The sequence below is a fragment of the Brachyistius frenatus genome, unplaced genomic scaffold, assembly GCF_029030835.1.
Source record: "Brachyistius frenatus isolate BFR_SWC_R1_liver_20210118 unplaced genomic scaffold, ASM2903083v1 Contig_188, whole genome shotgun sequence".
NCBI lineage: Eukaryota > Metazoa > Chordata > Actinopteri > Embiotocidae > Brachyistius > Brachyistius frenatus.
The window spans coordinates 512,035-527,614 of record NW_027210787.1 but is presented as its reverse complement, the minus strand read 5'-3'; positions in this window follow the sequence as shown (position 1 = coordinate 527,614).

Genomic DNA, 15,580 nt, shown 5'->3' with positions numbered 1-15,580 from the left:
GCGCATGCCCTTCAACTATTTGAGGAATTTTTGCTCAGCATTCGCTATTCAGTCAAGAAACTAATGTCATAGTCTCACTAAAGCTGTCAAAACAAGACAATGCAAATTTTGAGAGAGGAAATAACAAATGAACAGTGAAATTCATGTAATAAAACATATTGTAGTTCAATGCTATTCATCTGGGGTTTGGCTGCTTCCGCCTTAAACTGGGTTCAGACTGCACAATATAGTTGTCTTTCATGATGGTATTTTATTAGATTAGCCAATTAAAGTGCCATGAATTCTTGCCGTGTCTTTGTTGGGAGACAAAGTATGTCCCTGACCAATCATGGTTCACATTTGTACGAGTTCTTGTGTCAATGGAGAGAAAAGTGAAGAAGTTGCCAATCATGGCTACAAGGGTACTATGTTTGATTCTTGCAGTTATATGCGCTTGCTCACTGTCAAGAATCACGTTCAAACTAAGCAAGTAAAAACAAAATTTCTGACTGTTTGTTTTGGTTTTGTATGGCCCCTTTTGACGTTCTCTACATTCATATTCATAGCAGAAACAGGAAATTAGTCGGCAATGACTAAATCGTGTCCAAATCAAGCTGAATTTGTGTCGTCTGAGTTTGCTCTATGTGGTCTGTTATAACCATAGATGAACATCAGCTTATGATGGCTCATGTTGGAAACATTTATGTAGATATTGCTTGATAACAGACATTACTGTCAGTTTGCTGACATTATGAGTCCTCTACTTGTGCTACTGTTTAATGAGCGTAGCATTTTACACAAATGGTAAACAGTAGTTTGGCTAAAACTAAAACTGATAGCAAGGGGTTTAGGCCAGTACATCAGCCAACAGAAACAAATTGCGCTCCTCTCCATTTCCATCATCCTTCTTTGATGAGAGGAAGGCCTTTTGTGCTGTTGTTTTCCTGCAATTCAAGTCATCAGCGTTTACGGGGAAACCCAACTTTGGATCCAAAAAAGCAAGCATTTTTAGCATTGGTATTTTGGCCAGTTAAGCATTATTTCATAATTGACCAGCTGCAGTGACACTGTTCAGCTAAAAGAAATGATCTCACTTTAATGGAAGGGCACAGTTGCACAAGTTGACTTCAAGCAACATGCTACAGGAACTGTTGACCCAAGTCTCCACACTGAAGATGATTGCTTTAATTTTTTTTTATTTTTCTCAAAAAGACAGAAGGTTCTAATTATAGTAAGACCATTTTCCTGGCTTTTATGTGTTGTGGAGTCATACGAAACTAAACGGTTTGTTTTTTCTATTGTTTTCTATTGTATCAGGGGCTCCTTTTGTTACAGGATGATTTTGACTTGCACGGCTCTTCCTACATTCAGTATAGATCGACGCATACAGTAAATGCATCTACCATAGTTTAACAGCATTTATGTGAAACCTCCTAATGCTAACATGACTACTAAAAGTGTTGTTATAAAAAGGTGGTGCAGCAGTTTTGAAACTAAATGTGACCCAATTGAAACCCAAAATGTTGCCTCCATCTAACTCGTGATTATACAGAAATGACACACATTTTTGATCTAGCAAGAAAAGATGCTTTTCCACTATTATCACCCAAAGAGGCACCTTTCAGTGTTTCATGCTTTTAGCACTCACCCCTCTCAGACTGCACAGCGGGTGGCCTTTCTTCATTTGGTTGTTGCCGACCTGAAAAAAGGGTTCAGCCGACAAAGATTTATGAGACACTTCATTAGCGTGATGGCTAAAAGGGTTGTAATGATAAGTGGACTGACAGAAAACATAATGTGGTTTGCTGGGGTAAAAGGTGAGAAGGCTGTAATTAAAACACCTAAAAGCACCGACTTCAGGAGCGAGAAGGAAACCAGACTGTATACTTTTACGGCTGTACCTTCTAACTTACTCTGATTGCTGAAAAGTGTAATGTGTGATGTTTAAAACCTCAAACCCACTTCGACATAAACTATGACAGCAGACTGAATCTGGAGTTCTACTTCAGAAGTAGTTAGAATTAATGATAATAATTCACTTCTGTCAAAAATAGTCCTCTTGGAGAGCTCCTAACATAAGCTTAAAGTTTCTACCAAGGAGTCTTAGTTTAGGAGTGATTTAGGAAACTTCTCAGAGCAACTCTGGGCACAGAAAGGACACAAACCCTTATCTCAGGGAGGTGTGGTTGATCCCGTTGCTAGGTATGACACATCCTTTTAAAAGATGGATTGGCTGATCAAAAAAATCCAGTGGAAATTAAATGAACTGCGTGCCAGTACGAGGCTGTGAAAGCTCTGTTTTTGTTTGTGTGGTGAGTCAGCTGATGAAGGTTGCGACTAGAAATGGGACATGAATAACAAACTATTAGTATATGCGACTATCGTTCTTCCTAATTTCCCGTGTTTTTACCGGCCCCTGGGTGTAATGCGTAACTCCTGTCACAAGGTGGCGGTAATGTGCCTATAAGCTGCCTGCCAGCCGCCATTAAAACATCCATTGTACTGCAAGTTATGTTCGAATTTCGGTTTGTATTTTTGCTTGAAATGCCCATCCCTAGTTGCGACAAACCCGAGTCATTACCAAATATCTTTGCGCTGTCACGTTTATTTCTGGCATCATTGTGTTGAGTGGGAGATTAGAGTGTATCAAACAAGGTAGACCACAAACATCTCTGCACGATAAAATTTAACACCGTCATTCAGCATTCATTTTAGTAGAGTGATAAATATACTATAGGATGACTCCCAAACACTTTCAAGGTTTTGTCCAAAACTTCTCTGAGAAGAGATAAGACCAAACAATAGTCTGGCATTTCACAAACAATGTTGACGCCGATGGAGGCTGGAATGATGACCGCCCGTCAGTTTACCTTATATGTCTGATTATCTTTAGCATCTTTAGCTCTAAAGCCACTGCAGCCCTGGTTGCTTGTGTTTCTATCTTCGCAGCTGTAAAAATAATGGTGAGAATAACTATCGAAGTGTCTGTTTTTAAAGCCTTTGATATTCATCTGTCCCTAAGGTCCCAGTTTCATTTGCTGTGAAGATGTTTTGCATGCTGCCCTCTCTTTTCCTTCACTCAAGCAGATTTGAAATAAAAGAGCTCATCATTTCTTCAATAAGAAGCTTCCTTCAACGTTCTCAGTCCTGAATCCAGTGGACTGATATTGGAGTAATGCCCTACTGCACTGTAACAACTGATAATGTTACAACTGAGAAATAGTGTCATAACTCATCTAACTGCAATAAACTTTCTTTTACACTGTTGGGAAATGAAATAAATATGGCGGTTGATGGCACATTTCATTACATTGTTACACAGAATGGTCGGCCAGTTGGCTCGGTTTCACCTCACAATAGTCTGATCCTGGATGCAGATTACTGCTGTGACGTGGTTTCTTCCAAATGTCCAAGAACAAATGTTAAACGCACAAGAGGCCACAAATGCTCCAGCTCTCGTAAATATAAATTAGTGTGTGCTCCTTCCTAGATTAGGAGTTTACAGGGAATGGAAGGCGAATATATAAATTACATTAGGAGGGGATTACTTAAAGAATAATTTAACACCATTCACAATGAGGTAGTCTTTCTGTTTAATGAGATAGTCTCCATGGCCAGCTCCCACTTTGAAGCAACTAAGACTAATCCCTTATTATGATGCCTGGGTTGAAGAAAATATGGAGCACTACTCTGCTGAGATCCAACTTCCTGCTCTCTTCCACCGTTCGCACTCTTCTATCTGTCTTCTGGTTTAAAATCTGTCCTAATGCCGGCTGTGGAGAATGGTCACTTAACTTCCAACCATTGAGATCTATTGAGATACTTTCAACTAATTTAATCAAACCTTGTGTGATCTGGGGAATTCAGATTTTTATTTCTTTAGATATTTAATATTTTCACCTTAAAAAACTTAAAATGATACCACATCCCACACCATAAAAATCTATTATTGAACGTCTCTCTTTGGTTTAAACTTTATAACCAACTGTACTCTTTAGATTTTAATCAGTTCATTACAGCAGATATTTTCTATCTTAACAGCTGACGGGACTGGCTTAGATGACATGCGACAGCAACAAAGTGCGATAACACTTACGGTCACTTGGGGCTGGTTTAAAAAAATACCTAACTCCAATAGACACCCATTCAAAAACTTCTCTCATGAAATACCAAGTCAATAGACTGAATTGTTGATCTTTTTTCAATAATATTGTATGGTCTTGACCTTATTGTGTAAAGACTGACATGACTTCGGTTATAATTTGTGGCTATATGAATACAATTTAGTTGAAAACATCAAGTAGATGGTAGAGGTTCGAGAGTGAAATTGCAAGAGACTCCAAAATCACAATCACAATCCACATTCATTTGGGTATTAATACTGTGGGATACAGATGTAATGTAACCTAATAAAGCAAACAGTAGTTATGGGGAAGTGAGGACAGCTTGGTTTCATAGAGGAAAACTGGAGTCGGTGCAGCTGAGATTTGAGGCTTCATCTAAACACAAGTGTATTTTCATCCATCCATCCATTATCTACACCCGTTTTATCCTGAACAGGGTCACGGGGGGCTGGAGCCTATCCCAGCTCACTTAGGGCAAAGGCAGGGTACACCCTGGACAGATTGCCAGTCCATCACAGGGCCACATAGAGACAGACAGAAACAAAGACCATTCATGCTCTCATTCACACCTAAGGACAATTTCTAGGTGCATGCACCTGAGGTGCATGTTTTTGGATGGTGGGAGGAAGCCGGAGTACCCGGAGAGAACCCACGCAGGCACAAGGAGAACATGCAAACTCAGCACAGAAAGGCCCCGGATTCGAACCCAGAACCATTTTGCTGTGAGGGGACCATGCTAACCACTCCACCACCTGTGTATTTTCATATCATTCTAATAGTTTTGGAAATACATTTAGACAGTTACAGTGGTTGCAGCAGCAGATTTAAAAATCCTAGTAAATGGGATTTTCAGTGAGCTATCAGCCTTGGTGGAGGTATTCACTCCTGCAGTGACCTTCCAGTTTGCTTAAAGATGCTGTAAAGCAAATTCCAAGATTTGCTTTTCAATACATTATATACGTGTGAAATGAGTTTCTGAAAGCATGTCCAAAGCTTTTAAACTTTGTCGCACTGAAATGTGGAGTTAGACCGTTAAACAGTTTCTCACCCGTCTTCAGCTCAGGTTTTTTTTAGGCGGGGCTAAAACCTAACCTATCTACTTCACAACAACCTATCTACGTCACAACAACCTATCTACTTCACAACAACCTATCTATGTCACAACAACCTATCTACGCCAGATCACAGACGGTTTATAACCTTCTGCATGGCTCCTCCTCTCACAAAAGCCTGCAGCTCATTTGAATAAGAGGTCATCCCACTGGACTTCAGTTCTCCTCCTGCTGTAGTCAGATTGTTGTTGTACATCAGCTGGCTGCTACAGGACGTCTCCCTCCACCTGAAAGTTCATCTTTCCTGGAAGCAAGAACCTCCAAAGCAGCGCTGCATCTCTATTTAAATGTCCTACTGATGAAGAAAGGAAAAAGAGGTGGATTGATTTCGTGAAGAGCTAAAGGAGACGTTAGGATTAACACCAACAGCCGCCTCTGCAGTGATCATTTCACGGTGGATAGTTTCAACTTCCACCAGAGACAGATGGAGTTCATGGACGCACCGCTCGTCCTGCAGCTCGGAGCCGAACCGAGCATCGTCCTCCCGGCCGTTCATTCTCCGGTCACACCGGCACCGTCCGCCGCCGCCAGCAGTCCACCACTCAGCACAAGTTCTGTGTGCTTGTTATAATTATACTAGATAACTTGTCCACAGTAACTCGGTGTAGAATAACTTTATTTTGGTGAAATGGGAGCTAACGTGCTAATTAGCTTCTATTGAGCTCGTAGCAGAGTTCAGAGGAAAATGCTCCAATAACCACGGATTGTTTTACGCGTGTCCATCTAGCTACGATAAGGAACTATAATATATGTAACTCTGTATTTTACATGTCGGGGTGATGGTAAACATGGACCAGAGGATATCTAGTCCTCCCCATTAATGAGGGTTGTTGTTTTGGTACTCCGGTGTAACGTTACATGTACCGGTCCGGATAAACGAGCCCAACTACATGTGCAGGAGGCTGCAGAGAGGAGGAGGTGGAGGAGGAGGTGGAGGGACATCAGTGGAAGAGAAAGACTTTTGGCTTGACCTGAGCAAGTTCAGAATTTGAATAGACATGTGATGTAATGAATTGATGTGATGTGATGAATAGACATGTGATGTAATGAATAGACATGTGATGTATTGAATTGATGTGATGTGATGAATTGACATGTGATGTAATGAATAGACATGTGATGTAATGAATTGATGTGATGTGATGAATTGACATGTGATGTAATGAATTGATGTGATGTGATGCAGCGTTGTTCATGTTGCAGTCGTTACAGAACTAAATCAAGTCCTCTGCTCTTATTATCTCCACTATTGTAATGAAGGTGTGTTAGAAGTAGTTGGAGACTCACTGTCTGCTGTCTCTGGTGTCCAGTTTTACTCCCGTGTTACAGCTCAGGGGGACAAGCTGGGTTTGATTGCATCTGTATGTTTCACTCATTGGATAGATAAATTAAAATTGTTTTCTGTTTTCATAAAGCAGGCTGCTCCGTCCACCAGAGAGACAGAGGACCAGTGTGACATCATGCATGAAGTCACCCGAGAGGTTGGATGTCAGACTTAGTGGGGAAAAGAACTGCAGCCACAGGACTGTCCTACAGGACACTGAACACCTTCCAGGGAGTGGGCGGAGCTTCAGCTCCTTCAGGACACGCCCCCCAGTCTCAGAGCAGAGAAGACTGATGATTTTCTCACGATTTCAAAGCCTAATTTAACAGACTTGTCAGTGTTTTTTTTCATTCAAATTTGGATGGGTAGTTAACAACCCATACTTCTGTGGTGTGATGAACTTAAAACTTATTTTTATTTCTACTTTACATCATCTTTAAGTAGAATGTTCTGTGTTTTTGTAAAATAGACTGATGATGCTGTACGGTCAGTTATGCGCTCCAATCAAGTTTCATGTACTACTCCTCCTGCTTCACCCAGCTTCCCATATTTGGAATTTCCTGGTTCCAAACAGAAAAGATGACGTTAAACATAAATGTATTCCCTCATTCTCTTGGCCTTAAATGCAAACCCATTGGGGAAGTCATTGCTAGCGATGTCCATTTTTATATACAATCTATGAGTGGCACATATTTGAAGGTTTCAAACAGCAGAGTGCAGCACCGCAGCAGTTTCCTGCCTTACAATGATTTACTGATGATCGGGATTGCCTTGAGCTGAATCACAGAAAAAAAGCAAGGCTGTCAGACTGGTTCACATTTTTACCAAGTCCATTTTAGCATCCCAAAAGAAGATGAAAATCCACAAAGAAAAACAGCAAGCTCCCACACTATAAATGATGCTGGCTTTCGCAGCAAGTGTTGATATAAAATTTAGGATGTTTTCATGAGTGTACAGAGCAGGAGACACGTGTTGGCACTGTCTGAATATCAGCCTGTCGGATGCACCTCAGGGGTTTGCGCCTGTGGCAGGTGTGACCGTGCTTGGACAGTATTCACACCAGGGAGAAGGATGCTCTTTAACGGCAGGAGGCAAGGGTCAACACTGTGTTTAACATCTACTGTATTTTTCCTGCATTTATTTGACACAGATATTCTGGGGCCTCTTATTTTTTTTAATTTTATACACTTTATTAATCCCCGAGGGAAAATTTCTTCACTACAGCAAGGGGGCTCTCAGGGGGGAGATGCTGCAGCAGGCTGCCACTAGCGCGGCGCCAGGTAACCTGACCTGAGGTGCATGTTTTTGGATGATGGGAGGAAGCCGGAGAACCCGGAGAGAACCTACGCAAGCACAGGGAGAACATGCAAACTCCGCACAGAAAGGCCCAGGACCGGATTCGAACCCAGAACCTTTTTTGCTGTGAGGTGACAGTGCTAACCACTGCACCACCGTGCCGCCCAAAAAAATTTTGGTGTCAGAAGTGGGATTTATTGCTCTCTGTGGAGTGGGCCGACTAACTTGGTTAGAACATCTATGAATCCACCAGGAAAACCAATGAAGTTAAAGCCTCTGCTGTATGTCCTTGTCTTCCTTCATTAATACAACTGAGCCATGTGAGGCTGCAATGATAGAAAGGGCATTAACTCATACTGATTTTATTGCATATCAGTTGACCTCCACAAATGCAAAAAGTAAAGTTACCCTGTGAGCTTGATTGTAAACAAATAACAGTGCTTATCCATAAAGCTGTGTTAATCAGGCCTGACCCTGCTTAGCTTCGGCGATCAGCCAAGATTGGGAGCACTGACTGATCGCACGGACTAGAAGCAGAAACAGGGTACCGGAGAGGGAGCCGGAACAGACGGACGGGTGACTGGCGGTGACTGGCAGTATGGACCGACACTAGATGACTGCAGGGTCAGGGTACATATAGTCCGGCGAGGCGATCAGGGAAATGAGCCACCTGCAGGTGGTGATTTGGGGAGAGTGGTGGCAGCTGCTGAGACCGGTGAGGAGTGTGGCCATGGGAGGTGACAGGAGGCGGGGAGAGGAGGATACAACACATGGTGAAACAATAACAAACAGAAAGGGGATGACAGAAAACATGAGGAGAGGTGATTGGGGACAAAACAGAGGAGCAAACAATAGGAGCAGACAGGAATCCTGACACTCAGAATCTCTGCTCAGACAGCTTTTCCTCCCATCGTCTGGCATACACTGCTCAAAAAAATAAAGGGAACACTTAAACAACACAATGTAACTCATGTAAGTCAGTCACACTTCTGGGAAATCAACCTGTCCAGTTAGGAAGCAACACTGATTGTGAATCAATTTCACCTGCTGTTGTGCAAATGGAACAGACAACAGGTGGAAATGAAAGACAATTATTATAATTCCTATAAAGGAACGGTTCTGCAGGTGGTGACCACAGACCATTTCTCTGTCCTCGTCCTTTCTGGATGATTTTTGGTCACTTTTGCATTTTGCCAGTGTCCTCACCTCTAGAGGTAGCATGAGGTGTCTACAACCCACAGAAGTTGATCAGGTAGTGCAGCTCATCCAGGATGGCACATCAATGCACGCTATGGCAAGAAGGTTTGCTGTGTCTGTCAGCACAGTGTCAAGAGCACGGAGGAGACACCAGGAGACAGGCTGGTACACCAGGAGACGTGGAGGGGGCCGTAGGAGGACAACAACCCAGCAGCAGGACCGCTATCTGCTCCTTTGTGCAAGGAGGAACAGGAGGAGCACTGCCAGAGCCCTACAAAATGATCTCCAGCAGGCCACTAATATGCATGTTTCTGCTCAAACTGTCAGAAACAGACTCCATGAGGGCGGTACGAGGACCTGACGTCCACAAGTGGGGCCTGCGCTTACAGCCCAACACCGTGCGGGGCGATCGGCATTTGCCAGAGAACACCAAGATTGGCAGCTTCTCCGTCGGTGCCCTGTGCTCTTCACGGATGAGAGCAGGTTCACACTGAGCACATGTGACAGACGTGACGGAGTCTGGAGACGCCGTGGAGAACGTTCTGCTGCCTGCAACATCCTCCAGCGTGACCGGTTTGGCGGTGGGTCAGCGATGGTCTGGGGAGGCATTTCTTTGGAGGGCAGCGCAGCCCTCCATGTGCTAGCCAGAGGTACCCTGACTGCCATTAGGTCCCGGGATGAGATCCTCAGACCCATTGGAAGACCATATGCTGGTGCAGTGGGCCCTGGGTTCCTTCTGATGCAGGACAATGCTCGGCCTCATGTGTCTGGAGTGTGTCAGCAGTTCCTGCATGATGAAGGCATCGACGCTATGGACCGGCCCGCCCGTTCCCCAGACCTGAATCCAATCCAGCACATCTGGGACATCGTGTCTCGTTCCGTCCACCGACGTCACGTCCACCGCAGACTGTCCAGGAGTTGACTGATGCTTTGATCCAGGTCTGGGAGGAGATCCCTCAGGAGAACATCCGTGGTCTCATCAGGAGCATGCCCAGGTGTTGTAGGGAGTGATACAGACACGTGGAGGCCACACACACTACTGAGACTCATTTTAACTTGTCTTGAGGAATTTCCACAGAAGTTGGATCAGCCTGTGATCTGATTTTTTTCCACTTTTATTTTGAGTATGATTCTGAATCCAGACCTCCATGGGATAATGATTTTGATTTCCATTGATCATTCGTATGTTATTTTGTTCTCAACACATTCTACTATGTAATGAATAAAGATTTTCAACTGGAATATTTCATTCATTGATATCAAGGATGTGTTGTATATTCTCCCCTCCTGTATCAGGCTGTGTGTCGAGCATTTAAAGCATGCGGCTCAGGTGACACGTGTGTCCAGATAAACTAGGGACTGTGGTGGACCCTCTCATTTGAGCCGTGGACAATAAATTCATATGATCTATGACATCGCACCTGAGCTTTCCTTAAAGCCTCGGGCATATTAAGTTGCAGAGCCGAAATGGCCACTCTCTCAAGGTCAGTGTCATAGGGGAGGAGAGCGGTGATGTAGCAGGAGGAGGGAGGGGGAGGAAGAGGGACAGAGCTGATAAAAGGTAGAAAAAAATGCAAATGCAATGCGTGTTTAAAACAGAACTTCACTGGAGAAAAATACTGTGCAACAAAAACATTTGTGGACCCACTTTCTGACAGAGGCGCAAACCCCTTCGCATTAGATGACCTTTCTTTCTTCTGCCTGCACCAACTCTCTGCGGTACTCATTTTTTGCTTTTCATCCCTTTCTCCTCTTTGACTTTGTGAGATGTTATTGTGTTGTTGTTGGTATTTTTTGTATCTGACAACATGGCGGCGGTTGGACCCCTTGCATACAAAGATCTACTGTACCCAGTCTGCGTGTGGATTATTTAAATGCAGGGCATCGATACCTGGTGACACTTCTACCTTGCGAGTTGCGCACCCTTTGGGGGCCAGCATAATGTCGACACAAACAAAACACAGAGGCTTCCGTAATCTTTCTGTGAGGCAGCATAAAAAAATCAAATGCACTGATTCCAGATCTGATGGTGAGAGGGTGATAGTCGGGAAGAGGAAAGATTTACAGAAATATATAAATACAGGAGACCAGACTGAAGAGTGCAATTCCACAAAACTATATCAATATTAAAACAAGAAAACAAGCGATATAAAGAGCTCCATCCACTTGTGCATGTGCAGCTTTAACATTAAACTGATTGATTGAAGGATCAAATATGCAAAATGATCAAACTGTGATTTCTGTCCTGGCGAAGCTTGAGGAATTGTGACCTTTTGTGATGCCCCGATTAGAAAAAAAAACACTTGTGGTGTAACTCTATGGATGGCATTGTTGGTTGATCAATCAACCAATCCGCTACTTTGGTCGAGACTGACATGTCTTAACAACTATTACTGTATATGGACTGCCATGAAAATTGTACCGACTCTGGTGATTGCTTGATTTTTATTTTATTTTTTTATTTTGCTTAAAGCACCAACGTGTCAAAGCAACACCTCACAGAACTGCTATAGCAAGAGGCAACCAACTGTGGTGTCACCCACTGGTTCGTGACCTGTCTTGAGATCGGCATTTCAGCCGTCAGTATTTGTTTTTTGGGGGGCCAGAAGTGACCATATTTGAACTGGGTAAGAGCAATCTTTAGATCTGACTAGATCTGACTGGGAACCTGAAGACACTTTGCCACCTATCACAGAAACGTGACTGCAACCCAAGCATGTCAATCAAACAGACACACCCCCAAACATACTTCTCTTTCAGGCATAATATCTAATTAAATATGGTATTATTTTCATAATGACCACCAGAACACTGAAGGAATGAATTAAGCTAATGGCAACATAATGACTCAGGAAAAAAATGACTGACTCTGCATTTCATGATCAAAGTTAAATGGGAGTCTATTGAAGCAGAGGCTTTTTAGAACCAGCCCCTACTGGCCCCCAGTGGTATTGCACTTTAAGGCACCTCAGCTTTGGCCTCACTTTTGAAACCCACAAGCTATTTCCACTTTTACATCCTGTCTACTTGGTACAGGATGGGAACTTCAAGCACAAATACTATTCAATATTCACTGAAACTAGTTACATTATATTAGCTCTTTTTTGAAGGACTTCCATAGACATTTCTGATAGTTGTGGTAGTTTTTGCATTACTTTGCTGTTTGTACTGTAACATAATCTCACAGCGCCACATACATTTTACAGGAGCTCGGTGCTCTTCTCCTCCTTTTGTTGTGTAACTTCAGTTGACAAACAGCTTTTAGATGCATTATCACCACCTTGTGACAGTATTAAGCCATTACCACCAGGCACCGGTACACAAGATGATAGTCGCATAAGGTATTTGACTTTTTTTAATGACTACTTAAAAATGCCTTATTCCATCCCCATGGCTGTATTCTCTTAGTCCTGTTAAAATATTCAAGGCTTATACAAACACAAACACTTCTGCTTTTAGACAAAAAAAACAACCCTGTTAGACGAAGGCAAAGTGTGGAGCAACAGGAAAACTTGTGAAATCCTCAATTGAGAATCAACAAGCTTTTCATTGCCGTTAGACTTGTTGGGGCCTCGATGGGATTCAGTTCGTCTGCTGAATCCGTGACTGTCCTTTAACTTAATTTCAGGTTCAGCTCTTGATGGATAATTGTGGATTTGGCTCGCAGGAATGCACAGGAGAGTACATCACCAGTATAAAGAGGCTAATAAATGCAGAAACATGAAGCACAACTGACTGACTAGCAGTGGGTGTGCCAGTTATGTTAATGGGACAACATGGTGACAAGTCATGTGGCACTTTGGTGCATGGCAGAATGACCATATGAAAGTGTCTGACAAAATGTGTTAGGACATGTCATTTTAACTTTATAATCATGCTGGTTGTTCCTGTAACAACCTCAGATTGGGGTGAAAAGATGAGCGCAGCTCTTTAGGGCAACAGTAAATCAGATTTAATGTCCTAATATATTAAAAACCGTCCATAACAAATCACATAGGAGGGATAACAGATATAAAACAGCATTATGGTGGCACCTTTCCTCTGATTTACACATATATTCTCCGCAATGACCTTTTCACCTCATTTGCATTTCATCTTCACGGACATCCCATCAAAGTGCAGCCACCAAGTTGACCTAGAAATCCGACTAAACACCAACTTTCCAGTCCCACTGCGATGATTAAACAAGGGTGGTATTCACGGTGGAGTCCAAGTGTCTTAATTCAACTCAATTAGGCGTGTATATGGGGGAAGATGTTGTCAGTGTAAATGTCGCTGTACAGTTTCCACGGGTAATTACCTTGCTCCAGTGTGACAAGGGGCCTATTTGGTGGAAAGGGATGAGGAGAGACGATGAATGGGGAAGACTAAGTTTCCCCAACTGATTCTGTAACTTTTCAAATGCCAACGTTTGACCACAAGAATTTGCTTTTAATTACCAGCTAGTTGCTGAAATTCCGGTGATTGATTATTTGTGCTTAGTGGATCATTTAGTGGGTGTCTGTGCTAATACATCCACTGGAAAGCAACCAAAAAAAAAACAAGTCCCAAACTTCAGCATTATCTGCTGCCAGATACAAACTGATTTATTAGGAAGTCATTACAGGACCCAGAACACAATATTTGTAATTTGAAACTAATTGAAATACCCTGAGAGATTCTGTTTCTGCCCTAAAATTCAAAAGCAACTGCATTCGGTGGCACTTTATCTGTCAGACGTGTGAAGGAGCTGAGAGGCTAGTTTAGCGCTGCGGTAGACAAGATCATGTTTGTTTGACTAAAAAGCGAGCCAAGGTTCAGACGCACAGATCTGCACACACAGACACAAGCTTCTCTCAGGCTGCGGTGGAAATATATGAGTACTACGAGGAAGATGCTGGACACTCATCATGTTTTAGCATTTCGCTGCTCCTGATTATTCCGGTCTGAAAATGCAGTCCCTGAAGTGTATGCTTTCAGGGCTGGCAGATGTGATTACATTCCACAGAAAGGGGGGAAATGCAATTGGACAATAGCAAATCTATTTTAATTGATTTCTTTGGAAAAAAACAAAAAAAAGCAAGTTACATAACAAAACATCCAAACATATGGATGAATCTTACAGCACAATCTTACAAGTGTTACACCGTCACCTCATCACCATCTTATGGTCTGAAACAACAGCAAAGTAAATCGCCTGGAAATCTTTTTTTTTTTTTTTTTACATGGGAGGAATTTTGCCTCAGCCAAATCTAGACGATGAGTCGAAAGCTTGTTTCCATCACAAATAATGACAAATTTTAAACTAAACTTAAGACAGAAGTAGATGCTTTAACTCAAATAAAATGTCTAGTTTGACCTATGAGCATCATAAAGACACAGAGCTTTCCCTACCATTATAACACTTGGGTGCAGCAACAGAGAGTTTTTTGACAGCACCTTTATTTGACCAATGTTTGGTGATTATTATTTTTATGGCATACGGGGCGTTTTCAAATGGATATTGTTATGATACTAGTCCAATATATTACATGGAAATAACAAAAAAAAAATTAGTCAGATAACTTCTCACCACCAACAACCACTGTTACTTAAGCACCTAAGCCCTCTAGAAACCAGGGACAAATAGTGCATTTTATTTATTTATTAGTCTGCATTAATATATGGCAAATGGTCGTGAGGTTAGGAGCTATATTTATGACCTAAATCAAAGATAATAGCTTTGCACTCGTAAATGATTGAATTTCCTTTAAATCTGCAATTTAATTGCATGACAGACTTGAGTTGATGAGCGGAGCTGCTGCTGCTGCTGCTCCTCGACTAATTTTAAACGCAGCTGCTGCTGAGACCGCGTTCAGCACCGCGGACAGCGCCGCGCATCAGTGCGCACGGAGCGGCCGTCGGAGCGGCACCGGGGCGGAGAGCACGAGCGGCTTCCTCAAACTTTTAGGGGAACTTTGGTTGAAATCGAGCTCTGAACTCAGCAGGACTGTACAGCGTGAGCGCGGCATTTTCTTTGAGAGGCGCGATTACAGTCCAGATCGGTCTGTCGCTCTATTTCCATGCGTCTCTCCCCCCACCCCCACCCAACGCACCAGCGCGCTCCGCTCCACCCCTCCACACCCTCCAACCCCCTGAGCTGAAAGTCAGCTGCTGGAGAGCGGGCAACAGTGATTTAAATACGGCCAGAGAGGGAAGGTGTCTGTATGAGAGACAGGAGCGTCTCTGGAATGAGTGAGAGTGTACAGTGCCAACTGCCACATGGTGGAGCAAAGCCTAACCCAACTTTTTTTTCAACAGTTATTTTCAATGTTTGTTTTTTAACATTTTCTAACACCACACCTCCCCCGTGAACTGAGACACAAAGTTTTAACATCCCTGAACAAACAAACTATCTCACATTTTTGTTTGGCTCTACTTTTTCTACTTGACATTACTTTTTTTTTTTTTTTAAAGCAACAAGTGTCCCTGGCTTCGAGCGACAGCTTGTCTTCTTAGACTTTTTTTTTTTCCCAACACCGGAAAAAAAAGAGAAATGCCAACGACATATTAGGCCGCCCAGTGTGCCA